The sequence below is a fragment of the Mastomys coucha genome, unplaced genomic scaffold (assembly GCF_008632895.1).
Source record: "Mastomys coucha isolate ucsf_1 unplaced genomic scaffold, UCSF_Mcou_1 pScaffold16, whole genome shotgun sequence".
Classification (NCBI taxonomy): domain Eukaryota; kingdom Metazoa; phylum Chordata; class Mammalia; order Rodentia; family Muridae; genus Mastomys; species Mastomys coucha.
In genome coordinates, this window is record NW_022196898.1 from 15,364,736 (window position 1) to 15,375,368 (window position 10,633).

Sequence of the window (10,633 nt, forward strand, 5' to 3'; positions counted from 1 at the left end):
GGAGGAAGGAAGGAAGGAAGGAAGGAAGGAAGGAAGGAAGGAAGGAAGGAAGGAAGGAAGGAAGAACACTATTGGACTTGTAGTTGACCCCAATGCCATTGGCAGGTCTTCACAGCTGTTTTAAGCTGACTGGTCCAGGCAATGGACACACTTGTGGACATATCACACAGAGACTGAGATGACGTAAGTTCTGAATAGGCAGTAAATTGACAGGGTAAAAGCCACCACTATTTACAATTTCCTGTTAAGCTTTTTCCCTTTCTGGTAAAAGATAGCAACATTTCCCAAGAGGTTTAAAAATTATAAAACATGGTCAACACAGGAATCATTACATTTCTCGCCACTTAAATAAATTGAGCAAAATTACATAAAGATAAAGCAATTTGTTCGTGTGTGTGTGTGTGTGTGTGTGCTAGTCTACTATTTTTTATACTTTATATATATTTGAAGACATTAAATAAATTTTTTAAAAGGCTGTGAACATCCATATGAAATGATTTTAGTAGTTCCTTTATTCAGTTCATCTGGTATGAAGAATTACCATCTTTATCAGCTCGCTATTACGAGTAATTATTAAGCCAGATGTGGTGGTCCATGCAGACAATCATACAGCAGAGGTTTCCTGAAAGTTCAAGTCTACCCTGGCTATATAGTGAGTACCAGGCTAGCCAAGGATCCAAAGCAAAGTCCTGACTCCAAAAATAAATAAATAAAACAAAATATCCACCCCCCCAAAGAGCAGCAAAAATAATTATTATTAACTAAGGGCTTAGAAAATACTCTCCATGCCAGGCCTTTATATGCATGCTTTCTAAAACTCACAACAACCCAGCAAAACAAGATAATAAATCCAATTACAGATGAGACTCATAGGAGCCAAATGATTACCTTCTTGTCTACTGGAGTCAAGAGTGGAACCCAGCGCTCTTCCAATAGGAAGCCCAACTTCAAACAACCCCATGCTGTTGTTAGTTGGGAGGAGTGAATAAGGACATTTCCCCAGCTCCACTGGTCCAGAGATAATGTAGAACATGGACTTCAGGTTCTATCTGCTGAAGAGCAAACAGGTAAACATGGAGGAAGCCCGGTCCCATCCTCAAGAGATTCTAGGTCTTCTTAACTTTTGTAGGAACCTCCCTGGAACAACAGTTGCTTCCTTACATGTTGTCTTTACAAACGATGACTTCTGAGTGACATGAAATATTGCACTATCATAAGTACCTTGCCTTCCATTTGGAATTCACTATCACATAGTTTTTCTCCTGTTGTCCTAAGAGCATGCAATATCTGCCTCCTAGGAGTCATTAATGGTGGGAAAGATTGTTTAAAAGGACAGGAAGAGTCAACATCCCTTTCTAATGTCCAGGTACACTGTGAGCTCTGAAATAGCCATCTTTTTGAGAGATAAGGTCTGCCCTCCATTCCTAGGGAAGACTGGAATCCATAGCCAAGTCTAGTTTTCACGAGGCAATATGTGGATTTCTTCTCCTTTCAGCTCTTTGCTTGCTGAGTGGATGCAAGGGTCATTCCCAGGCTGGAAAGAATGAAGGACTCCTCAGAGTTGCCAAGGGTCAAAACTGAAACATTTTACATTGTGGGTCTAGGTTCCAAAAAAACGATGAAATTCCAGAAAGAACAATGAGTGCTTTAGAGTCTCTCAGGGTCAAAATGGAAACATTTCACATCATGATCTGAATTCCAGAAAACCATGAAGTTCCAGAGCTCTTTGGAGACTCTGACATTCAAAGGGGCATACATTATCTCAGCATCACTTCAGACCTTGAGGGGCATGCATTGGGTTGTGAAAATTTTACATGCTGAACCCATGCCCCATCAGATCCCCTGCCTTATATAACCACACCACATACGCCCTATCTATGAAAACTACATAATCTCAGAGGTTCCCGATAGTTTCAAGAGACATTTATCTTTCACAGTGCCATATCCACCCCACTGAGAGGGAGTGGGATCCAGAAAGATCTCTTAAAACATCATTGTAAGAGAATGCATGCCAAGGTTTCCCCATTTGTTTGCTTGTCAAGGCTAAGAAAACATTGAAATGGGGACAGAGGGGGAGCAAACAAGGTCTGTACTGACCTCAAGTCCAAAGATGATGCCTTTTTTTCTTCTTCTTCTTCAAAGAAAGACTCCTTTGAATGTGTCTCTATGGTCTGGAGTCAGAGATGAGGGCAGTGGCGTTATGTGGTACCCCAAAGTAGGCATAGGCCTGTGTCTCTCCATCCAGGCCATCTAGTTGGCTAGAGAAAAGTCACTGTGGGAGTCAGGCACATACCATGGAGATGCCCAGGTTCCATTATCAACAATTGCCCTGAGAGAAGGCTTGCCATCACCTTCTGTCACAGACCACCCCTCCTGGGTCCCACAGGACTTTGACAACATCTCATAGAGACAGCTGTTCCAATAGACCACCTTGTCTGAACTACCCAGATGACCTTTGAGGCCTAGATCACAGAATCTTGCTGGATGGTGCATCCAGCTACCAGACTATCCTGCCTGCTCATAGGACAAGGTAGACTTTTGTTTTGGGGTTTATTGGTTTGTCTGTTTGAGACAGGGTCTATACATAGTCCCGGCTGCTCTGGAACTTGCTATGTAGTCCAAAATAGCTTTAAACCTACTGGGATCTATGTGCCTCTGTCTCCTGAGTTCTAAGATCAGATACATACACCACCATGTCCAGCCTAAGGCAGATATTATATGAGAACTTGCTACTTATCTCTAAAGTTTAAAAAATTCCTTATGAACTTCTTTGGGTGAAAGCATTTATCAACTGCTCTTAGCTAGCCTGCTTTATTAAATAGTAACATATACTAAAGCCTTTTCTTTAAAATATTATCATTGTTGCTACTGGTGTGCATGTGTGTGTGCACACATGCATGTGCATTTAATATGTGTGGACATGCATGCCACAGTGTGCATGTGAGTCAGTTGCCAGGCTTGTGCATCTTCAGTAGCTGGGTTGTCTCACTGGCCCGGGGGACCCTTTCCTTAGTAACTGGACATCACTCTTAAGCTTCAAATTTCTCAGTTATAAAATGAAGAGAACAATAGACTTGACTGTAAGAAGTCAAGATTGAACAAGACATGGTATATAAGGTGCTTAGCACAGCACCTCAGCCATTGTCAGTGTTACATGGCTGCTACAACCTGGACACAGCCTCAGCCTTAGCAAGCCAAGCCCTTATAAAATCAAACTACCAGATACCTTTGCTGGCCTCCCAGTGACTGTCTCCAGCCATGTCCTGCCAAACCCTCGGACACTTGCTTTTTTAATCCAGTGGATTAGGAAGTCAAGCACAACCAGAACTACATAATCATATGTGCTCAATTAAAATCAGCACAAGTTCAAGTAAGCAGCTAATGTGTAGCTGTGTCATGTCCTCGAGAAAGTCAACCCTAACTGCTCAGCTGACCCGGGATGGTGTGGTTGACTCTCCTGGGACACTCCTGGGGCTCTCCTGGGGTTGGTCTTCAAACCACCCCTTCTCCAGATGCGTCTTACCACCCTCATCAAAATACCTACCTAGGGTGATCCTGTTAAGTTGACCCCGTTCTGAGAGACCATGCAGGAGAACAAATAACTATTGTTCTTTTAGGCCAGTAAGTTGGGAGTAACTTGGTGTTAGATAACTGACAAACTGCCCTTGTGTCTCATTCCCTGCCCTGCTGGGAAACCGGGAGGCCATGATGCATTCTTTCCAGGCTTTGGTCCTAAAAGATCTCAGTTGTGAGCCTTCCCAGAAAGGAAAGAAATTGTCCTCACCCACCAGGAGACCCTCCTACCATGTGTCATCACCTTCCCAAGTGTCACTGTCACCTCTGAGGGCACTGTTGTCACCTCTTGTAAATGTTCTCTGGACTAAAGAGTGTGCCTTAAGATAAATGTGGCTTAGTTTAGAGCAGTGTTTTAACCTGGCTTTGTCACACAGTTTTGTCAGATAGTGGCCCTTCCCATTCTTCCTCTTGGTCTTCCCTTCCCTGGGGACTCAGCCAAGGGCCCTAGGGGACTAATTTAGCCATCATTCAGACAAGCCTGAGCACATCCAATCTCAGGTATGGGGACACACTATCTTCCATGCAATACATTGCTTCAAGCAAAGCCTGCACCTCCGGGAAGGAAAAGGTATGGAATCTTATCTAAGCTTCCACAGGACTCTCACTGCTGTTTGCTGTATTGTGGTAACTCAGGGGTGTATATGTATGAAATGCTTCTACTTGTCTGGCCACTACCCTCCAATGTGGCTCGTTCCCAGTATCAGTTAACTGCCACACACATCATGTGAATGTTTTTCTCTTTTCCTTTACTCTTCTTGCCTCTTTAGATGCTAAACTGCAGTCTGTCCAGGTTAAGATCTCATGCCTAAGTCAGTGTCCTGCTTTGGTCACTCATCTTTGAGATGCTTGCCGATGTCGTTGTTGGACAGGGAGAAGCATCAGGGCAGAAGGTCACTCTATACCCTGGCATGGGGGAATCTAGCTCAGTGGACCTCTTGTGTTTTTCAGCCGTGATGGCGACCACACAGCATCTTGCTCCTGGGTTCCTCTGCTAATGGGCAGCCCCTTGGGTGCATCCTGACAAGACAGCAAAGACCAACTATTTCTCTTGCCACTTCCCTGCCCCAGCTGCTGTTCTTAACCTTTGTCTTGCTTTGGGGGAAGGCACAGGGGACACTTGCATGTCCACAGCTCAGGCAGTCATCCAGCTGGGGAGAGGAGAGCAAGATGCTCCCTTTCCTGTCAGGGCAGGAGAGGACAGGGGAGGTCAGGAAGGAGCCTCTTAAAGTGACCCCTGCTGAACACTATTGACCTGTGAGGCTCCTTCCTGCTTTTTTCCCATAAGGAAAGAGTTGGGAGGTAGAGTGGAGAGAGGCCGCTTGACTGAAGCTAAGGAAACAAAGGAAAAGTCCTTCCCATTCCCAGTCCTCTCCCCTCCCCTCCCCTCTTTTCTTTTTTATTTATTTATTTTCCCCTCCTTCCCCTTCTCCCTCTCTCCTCTTTCCACTTTCTTGTGTTTTGTTTGAGCCAGAGTGTCAATATAGCCCAGGCTAGCTTGGAACTGTCTGTGTAAACCAGGGTAGCCTTAGACTCTCAGTAATTCTGCCTCACCCTCCTAAGTGTCCATTAGGAGGGTCCCACTGGGTCCCCCCCCCCATTTTGCTTTGTTCTGGCTGGCTGTCCTGGGCAGGTCCGCAGTTCCTCTGTAGTGTAGTAAGCTGCCAGGACTGCTGGCAGGGATGGCAAGGCATTAGGAAAGCTCAAAATCTAGAACACAGACACTGGTGCGGAATTATCTCCTTGGCTTTTTGGACACCGTTACCCCTGTTCTGGGAATCTTAGAATGGCAGGGGCTGCCTGCCTCCTTGCTATTCCAGGCTCTACAGCCCTGGGCCAGCGTTCTGATTATGGGAAGAGTCCCAGCTGCCGAGTTGAGATCAAGATACATTTGCAGATCACACGCTGGCTCAGGGACCAGGGATAGTCCAATGCCCTGGGGACACAAACCCTGAGAGTGAGGCTTTTGGGTAGAGTGGGAGGCTGGGCACCAGGCACTGGACTCTACGCTCAGACCACTACCATGGAGGTGATCAGATAGTGGGCAGTATTCTTCAAGCAGATGATTCTCCAGTCATGCTCAGTCTGTGCCAAGTTATTCTTAATGGCCTGCACATTTGGCTCTTGTACACAGACAGACATCGTGCAGAGGCCAAGAGGCTGGGAACAGACTCAGGGCAGGTAGCATCTAGCTTTACCCAAACAAATATGGCCTTCTCCACATATGCAACTCTACCGATGAACAGACGACCCTTCTTTCCTCTCCTACCTGTTTTCTCACATTCCTTTCTTGTAAATTCGGAATAATGGGACAACTCACTCCATAGCTCCCCTTCCCACGGAAGTTTGCTGCATGGATTCCAAGGTGGTAGAAGGGCCTGAAGTTTCTTTCACTAAAGAATTAAAAAGAAAAAAATATATTCAAGTTTAGTCCCCAGGACATGGCTCTGAGAACTGGCTCCTTTGTGCATTTGAGGGAGAGAAAAGAACACCGTAGCTCTTGATTGGTTATCCAAGCATGGCTTTTGGCAATCTTTTCTCTGTCTGAATATGCCCCACTTCTCAATAGCATCTGCTGCCACACACCTGCATCCTTTAAATAGGCCAAGTTACTCCCTGGCGGGTGAAAGATTTCCACAAGCAACATTTCCCACAAAGGAGATAAAGTTCCTTTAAACTCTGGATTCTGAAGATTGAGTATTCAACCTGTAGCTGTGGCCCCTGTGCAGCCTCCGAGAGCTAAGAACGCAGCCTAACACAAAATCACAAACTTGCGTAGAACACAAAGTTCTTTACAATTCAAGTGCACAGTTCTCTGTTTGAGCTTTGTAGTTACAAACACGGTCTCGCTGGGTCAGGTTGGATATGACAGACAACTATTATAAAGCATGACTGCCAGCTAGCTCTCTCTCAATTTTTCTTTCTTTCTCTCTTTACCCTTTCCTCTCCCTGCCCCTCCTTTTCTTCTCTGTCATCTCTATCTCCTCTCTTCTCCATCTCCTTCTTTCCCTACCCTCTCCTCAGTCCCCTCCCACCTCCTTTTCCCCTTTACCCCCTCCTCCTCCATATATTTTGTTTCAAAAAAGGTTGAAAGACTAGCTGACCAGTTGGGAAAATTTCAGGTGGAAATGGAGAGGCCTGAGAAACAAAACATAGCTGAACTGGGGAAAAAAGGGGGTCACTCTCACTCTGCTCCCTCTTTTCTGAAGGGGTTGAGAGTTGGCTGTGCAGCCGAAGAGGTTTTGAGTGGAGATGGAATAGAGGCATACTGGAAAAGAGAGAGCTAAAAGGCTCAGTCCTGATGGCCCAGCAAGAAAGGGAGAATTTCCTGCAGGAAGAGGGAGGAAAAGAAACTGTGGCTGAGGGTGGTCGGGGCCGAGAAAAGCCAAAAACCTGGGAGGACAATCTGATGACACAGCCAGATTTGAAAAAAGGATTAATCCATCCGGGAGTTAGAAGAGCCCCATCAGCTTTCCCAGTAGTCTGCTAATGGTGTGGAACAGGTTATGATGAGATAGGATGGCGGCCTATAGAAAAGATAGATCTAAAGTGTTTTAAAGAGGCTGTGATTTCATATGGGATGCACTTGCATTGTGTGAAACAAATTCTAAATAACTGGGCTGCTCAAAATTGAATTATTCCCCAAGACTGGAAGGGCTAGGTGACAGCTGTACTAGAGGCCAGTCCACAGCTGCAATGGTTAACACGGTGGAGGAAAAGCCACTAACAGAAAAATAGACCGAGGGGAGTAAATATAGTAAAGGATCAGTTGCTGGGTGAATGGTGGTACTCTGTTATACAAGATTCAATTGAATGATATTCCTATAGAACAATGTCCCTGTCTCAGTTAGGGTTTTACTGCTGTGAACAGACACCATGACCAAGGCAACTCTTATAATTAATTGGGGCTAGCTTACAGATTCAGAGGTTCAGCCCATTATCATCAATGCGGGAACACAGCAGCATCCAGGTAGGCTTAGTAGAGGAGGAACTGAGAGTTGTACATCTTCATCTGAAAGCTGCTGGCAGAATCCTCAGGTCCAGGGACTAGGGTGAAAAAAGCCCACACCCACAATTACACACCTACTCCACAGTCGCACCTACTCCAACAAGGCCACACCTACTAATAGTGCTACTTCCTGGGCCAAGCATATACAAATCATCACATTCCACTCCCTGGCCCCCCTAGACCTGTTCAAACACAGGACTCTACTGGGGCCATCCCAAAACACAGCATAATGCAAAAACACATTTAGTCCAACTTCAAAAGTCCACATAGTCTATATCAGTCTCAACAATGTTAAAAGTCCAAAACTAAAAAGCCTTTTCTGAGATTTATGCAATCTCTAAACTGTAATCCCCTATAAAATCAAAATCAAAAAGCAGATCACATGCTTCCAACATCACAGGATATACATTACCATTCTAAAACACCATAATGAAGAAATACTGGACCAAAGCAAGACCAAAAACCAGCTGGGAAAATGCCAAACTCTGCATCTCCATGTCTGATGTTCAACTTCTTTCAGTTAGTTGACTGCAACATAATTCTTTCTCTTGGGGTAATTCCACACATGATCTTCTGGGCTCCTCCAAAGGACTGGGTCTGTGGGTCAACTTGACACAAGCTGGAGTTATCACAGAGAGAGGAGCCTCCCTTGAGAAAATGCCTCCATGAGATCCAGCTGTAAGACATTTTCTCAATTAGTGATTAAAGGGGAGAGCCCAACCCATTGTGGATAGTGCCATCCCTGGGCTGGGAGTCCTGGGTTTTATAAGAAAGCAAGCTGAGCAAACCACGGGAAGCAAGCCAGTAAGTAGCATCCCTCCATGGCCTCTGCATCAGCTCCTGCTTCCTGACCTGCTTGAATTCCAGTCCTGACTTCCTTTGGTGATGAACATCAGTATGGAAGTGTAAGCTGAACAAATCTTTTCCTTCCCAACTTGCTTCTTGGTCATGTTTGTGCAGGAATAGAAACCCTGACTAAGACAGTGGCCATCCCATAGTACTGGTGTCTGCAATACACTGGAGTCTTCCACTGCAACTAGGCTTTACCAATAGCTTCTCATAGGCTCTCTTCATGGTGCCAAGTCTCAACTTCTTTGCATGACCCCTTCAGCCCTGTGCTGTCAAGTACATCTGAGGCTGCACCTTCACCAATGGCCTTCGGTGGCCTCACTTCCTAATAGTGCCACTTCCCAGGGACCAAGAATATTCAAACCACCACAACATTATAATGAAAGCCAGAGACAGTTTTGTGTGGGGATGTGGATTTGTTTATATTCCCACAGGAAATGAAAAGCTGTGTATACCATCAAAACTGATAAAGATTAGAACTGAGCAGGAGAGGTCTCCTGAAAACCTTGGCCTCTGACCTGAAAAGTGCTTGTTTCATTGAAAATGTCTCCGTTTATAATTTCCTGCTATATTCAACATAATTAATGGCTTAAAACAGAAGCAGGAAAATGTAGAGACAGTTTTGGAATTTTGGTTTCTTTAAAAACACGGAACTAGATCTGGTGAGATGGCTCAGCGGTTAAGAGCCCTGACAGCTCTTCAAGAGGTCCTGATTTTAATTCCCAGCAACCACATGGTGGCTCACAACCATCTGTAATGGGATCTGATGCCCTCTTCTGGTGTGTCTGAAGAGAGCAACGGTGTACTCATATACATAAAATAAATCTTTAAAAACACAGGACTATTATAAAAATGCGCTTTTGTTTTAATTCCAGGTGTGGGGATACAGGGCTGCTTTGGACTGTCCATGGCAGCCGACTATGATTTGCCTCATGTTTCAGCTGAGGCATGGTTTTGCCAGCTACACATAGTTTCTATAATTTTGTGACAGTTGGAATTCTGGGAACTTTTCTCAATGTATATAAATGCTAGATCCCAGAAAAACAGAATGGGTGGTTGGTTGTTGGTTGTTCAGGGAGGTTTTTTGTCGTTTGTTAATAGTGGTAGTCAAAGAAGAAACAAAAGGAAAGACATTAGATTCAGGCTTCTATCTCTCTTCCTCTCTCCCCTTTATCCTTAATTCTCTCCCATGTAGTGTTAGGAGGTGAAACGGGACAGGGGGTGAGAAGTTGGATAGGGCATAAGACATAGAAGAACTCACAAAACAGCAATAACGAGCTACAAACTCTCAGCTCATTGACGTGATTAGTCAGTTGGCCAGTCTATAATTCTGGGAGCAAACACAGGGTCTTCTATGTGTCAAGCAAGAAGACTGTCACTGACTTCCATCTCCCGGCCCTTGGCTTGCCAGACTTTTAGAAGACTTTTGTTGTGTACACCCATACACCTTTACCCACAGACTATCCACCCCAACCCCTATTGGTCTTTTGAAAAGTTTTTTTTTTTTTTTTTTTTTTTACATATTTATTTGTGGGTCTTGGGGGAGGGGTGCATGTGCCATGACATATCACAAGTATGGAAGTCAGAGGACAATTTTCAGAAGTTGATTTTCTCATTCCACTGTGTGAGTTTCAGGAATCAATCTCAGTTCATTGAGCTTGGCCGAAAGCAACTTTGCCCCTCACTCAGCCATCTCACCAGCCCTCTGTTGATTTCTAAAGATGAGAAATATCCATTCACTGCACTAAAGGTTATCTTGCAGTTAGAAAGATGACACTCTAGATTGTTCATTTTCTTACAGTAGAGCCATGAAACACGATTGTCATATTTTGTTTATGACTGAGGAATGAAACTTCAGAGGAAATTTCTAAAAGGTTATAATAAACCAGCTGGCCTAAAATTTGAAGTCATCACATTCTCCCAGATATGGGAGAATTACAGAACTGCTGATCTGAGATGTTTTCCTCTATGTTTTAATGTCAACCAATTATAATAATTTTATATTATTTAGATTGGTAAATATATTAACTAAAATATTTCTTGTTTTTAAATCATGGCTTAAGGGATCAAATTTTTTTCTCAATTCTATTTATAGTCTCAGTATTTATCTTGTTGGCAAATGGTATTTTTTTTAAAGATATATTTTATTTATTTTATGTGTATGAGTACACTGTAGCTGTACAGCCGTGAGCCATCATGTGT

General features: G+C 44.2%; 1 long non-coding RNA gene across 2 annotated transcripts in view; it reads right to left on the reverse strand.

Moving 5' to 3' along the window:
- LOC116092956 overlaps positions 1-5,960 on the reverse strand; it is a 7,779-nt gene extending 1,819 nt beyond the window's left edge. The window contains exons 1-3 of one of the 2 annotated variants that reach the window (XR_004119574.1): positions 5,843-5,960; positions 2,098-2,171; positions 889-1,052 (exon numbers count right to left, since the gene is read on the reverse strand). This is a non-coding gene — a long non-coding RNA (uncharacterized LOC116092956). Of the gene's footprint in view, positions 1-888; positions 1,053-2,097; positions 2,259-5,842 lie in introns of both variants that reach the window. The other variant, XR_004119573.1, reaches the window with a different exon arrangement.
- Between the last annotated feature and the right edge of the window lie 4,673 nt (positions 5,961-10,633).